A 3,908-nucleotide genomic window follows, 5' to 3' on the forward strand; every position below is an offset into this window, starting at 1 on the left:
GGGGTTCAGTCTCAAGAAGTTCTGAGAATGTATGCCCGAGATGGTCAGTTTCCTGCTTGGTTTTATACATTTTAAGGAGACAGAAGGCAAAGACATAAATCAATACATATAAAGTATAGATAGGTTCAGCTGGAAATGCGGAACATCTCGTTGGGGCTTATAGGTCATAGGTGGATTCAAATATTTTCTGATTTAGCGATTGGTTGCAAGAGTTAAGCTTTGTCTAAAGAGTCTGAAGTTAGTAGAAAGAAATGCTTGGGTTAACATAAGGGGATCAATGTAAGTCAAAGTCCTTGTTATGTGGAGGAAGCCCCTGAGTAGCAGGCTTCAGATAGAATAGGTGGTAAATGTCTCTTTTTGAACTTTAAATGTTCAAGATTAAATTAAATCTCTCCTAGATCTCAGAAAGACCTAGGAAGAGAAAGAGAGGCTCCACAGATGAAAATTTTCCTCACAAGAAGCTTTGTAAGACCATTTCAAAATATGTCCAAGTAATATATATTTTGAGGGAAAATAGTTTTATTCCCATCAGGGCCTGCTGTCATGTGATGCTTTGCTGGAGTCAGATTGGAATTTGGTATTCTGTTGCCAGAATCTGTTCTGTCAATCTTTTGCTCTCTATTTTAATGTCAATGCTAATCAGTTGTGTCTAAATTCCAAAAGGGAGGGGCTATATACCAAGGCACGTCCAAGCTCCTTTCACGTCATGGCCTGAAATTTTGTTTTTCAAGTTTCCCTTGGCCCAGCGAAGGTCCATTCAGTCAGTTGGGAGGCTTAGGATTTTATTTTTGGTTAACAGTGGCTTCAAAGACCACCAAGCCTGCCACAATGTTATGCTTCATGGCAAAGCTATGAATGCGGATAAAGAAACTGCAAAGATATTTCTCCCATATTAAAATAACAGACTCATGAAGGTGACTACACTTTGGATCACATTTTGAATTTCAATTAAAACAGTCACCATCAAAAGCTAAAATAATATCAAATATCTCCAGACCGGTATTGCTAAGGAGGAAGCACAAGCCCCACGCTTTAAGTGTTGCTGAGAGCAAATGCTCATGAAAATTAACTATGCTAGTGTTATCCAGCGTGATGCCTACGTGACATGGCTGAATTTCTACCCCAACCTAACTCTGGCTATTTCTAAGAAACAGAAAGTCCTGTGGACAGAAATTCCCCTTCTGACCTGACCAGCCAAACCAGTGAGATCCAAGATAGCAGCTCATGTGACCTCCGAAGAACCTCTAACCTTGTTATGATGTGCTTTCCATACTAAATGGCACACCCTGGGTAACCATGACAGGAACCATCAAACCAATAAAGGAGAGAGGGTGTGATTTGAATTCTGAGAAATCTCTGTCCATTCCCAGAAAAAACATAAATATTTCTACCCTTGCTGTTAATGTCCAATTTCTTCATTTAAAAAAAAAAAAACCCTACTTTTTTTTTTTGAGTTGGAGTCTCACTCGGTCACCCAGACTGGAGTGCAGTGGCCGCTCCAGGCCACCGCAGCCTTGACCTGCTGGGCTCCAGCGATCCTTTCACCTCAGCCTTCCTAGTAGCCAGAATTACAGGCATGCGCTACCATGCCTGGCTGATTTTTTGATTTATTGTAGAGAGGAGGTCTCGCCTGCCCAGGTGGGTCCCGAACCCACGGGCTCAGGCAATCCACTCACCTCAGCCTCCCAAAGGCGCGGGATCACAGGCTGAGCCACTGAGCCTGGCTAAAACCCTACATTTTTAACGCCCTCACCTACCGCACAGTGAGAAGTTGATTTACGAATCAAGTTCCCACTTCTCCATTTTATGGCCACAGAATTAAAGCCTGCCTTGCTTGATCCCTACTTTTGGTTTATTATATTGGCTTCGTGACACCTGACAGGTAAGAACACCATTGTGATGGAGGGCAAAACCAACTTTGTCAGTAATACTAGTATTTCTATTACGATCATTATTGGTTTTGTAGTGCTCTGTATATAGAGTTGCAAATGTTTTGAGCAATCTGTCCCTAACTCTGTTTCCCATAATGTCTTGTTATTTTTAGTATACCATTTTGAAGAACTCCAGATTTTTCTTTTCTTTTCTTTTCTTTTCTTTTCTTTTTTTTTGAGTTGGAGTCTCACTCTGTCACCCAGACTGGAGTGCAGTGGCTGCTCCCGGCCACCGCAGCCTCGACCTGCTGGGCTCCGGTGATCCTTCGTCTCAGCCTTCCAAGTAGCTGGAACTACAGGCGCATGCTACCACGCCCGGCTAATTTTTTGATTTATTGTAGAGATGAGGTCTCGCCAAGTTGCCCAGGCGGGTCTCGAACCCGCGGGCTCAGGCAATCCACTCACCTCAGCCTCCCAAAGCGTGGGATTACAGGCTGAGCCACTGAGCCCGGCTCAGATTTTTCAAGAACGCATATATCAGGTTATAGCAGAAACGTCTGTACTCAGAATGAACCTGGACATCTCTTTTCCAACAAGCATTTTTGGTATGTCCTGACTTTCCCTGTTAGGTAGTTAGGAGACCTGTTAACCATTTCTCTCTGAGAGTGTAACAACTTCCCCAGGAGCGTGAGGGGCAGGTCTCTGGAATGGAGTTTGTGCATGGAAGCCCTTCATAGTTCCTCTTCTCTCCTCCCTCTAGACCCCCAAGACCATTCGGGCCAAGTTAAAAGCCCCAGAATTTTGTGCCTCTCACAAGCTTGCAGATCTTGAGCAAGTCACTGAACCTCTTCAGGACTCAGTTTCCTCATTCTTTATGATGATGCAAAAACTCCAAGTTCAGCTTGAAGAGGTTGATTCTGAACTAACTATAAGTAACCAGACCCAGGACACAGCCTACAGAGCATGTATCTAGGATGATTAAATTGCAGTTTGGTTATATACAGTTCAGAGGCAGAAATCACAAAAATCATAAATCAGAACACATGAGATTTTCATTGGTTATGCCAAGAACGAGGTACAATTCCAAGTGGGGGCTTGCAGGTTATAGGTGGATTCAAGGATTTCTTGACAGCGATTTGTAGTTCCTACCTAAGGTAGAAATCAGTAGAGGACAAGATGCCTGGAGTCTGTGAGTCCACAAGAGATAGCTAGGCAGGGTCATAAAATAGGCTGATTTCCTTCCTTATCTGCTGTGTGATGTTATCCCAGAGTCAGGTTGGAATACAAAAGTTCAGTATATTGGGTAATAGGACAATAAAACCCCATCTGGTGAGTCTTTATCAGGAGTAACTCCCCAAGTCTCTTAGTTAGGAATGTGGATAAAAGAATAAAGGTCAGCGTTTCGTCTTCATTTAGATGGGAGAGTAGTGTTTTGAAATCGTGTGGTGGTTGTTTTTAAACTGCCTTTGATTCTTGCTTTGCCATTTATAGTTCTGTAACCCTGAAGAAGTGACTTCACTTTTCCCTGAGTCATCGTAAAATGGGGCTCTTTGAGAAGACTTAACGATACCATGCGTGCAAAGCACTTACCACAAGATGCACATTAAGCTCCCCAAAACTGAAATTCATATTTGGGGATGGGAAATTCTCGACAGCACGATTCTGGCTGTGGAGCCGAGGAACCCAGAGCTGGTGGGGACAGCAGACGTGGCTGTGACATCCCCCGGGACAGCAAACACATTCTCCCAGCCCAGTCTTCCCCGCAGATTGGCTCGGCCCCCAGAGTGCTCGAGTGGTTTGGGGTCGCCTCCCGCAGCCCCGGTCCCGAGGGCGGACTACATTTCCCAGCGTGCACCTCGGGCCGGGCCCTGGGGGCATCTGCCGCGGGGACCCGGTCCAGGCTGCGTTCGCGGCTCCGGGCAGTGGCTGTCACTCGCGCCGCTCCCGTTTTTCTCCTTGCTGAGCGCGTCGGCCACGGTCGCCCCCACCCCGGGCCGCGGCCCCCGCAGGGACCGTGAAGAGCGCGTTCCTCCTCCG

This window comes from Carlito syrichta, unplaced genomic scaffold, assembly GCF_000164805.1.
Source record: "Carlito syrichta isolate Samal-C Ts95f unplaced genomic scaffold, Tarsius_syrichta-2.0.1 Scaffold94752, whole genome shotgun sequence".
Lineage (NCBI taxonomy): Eukaryota > Metazoa > Chordata > Mammalia > Primates > Tarsiidae > Carlito > Carlito syrichta.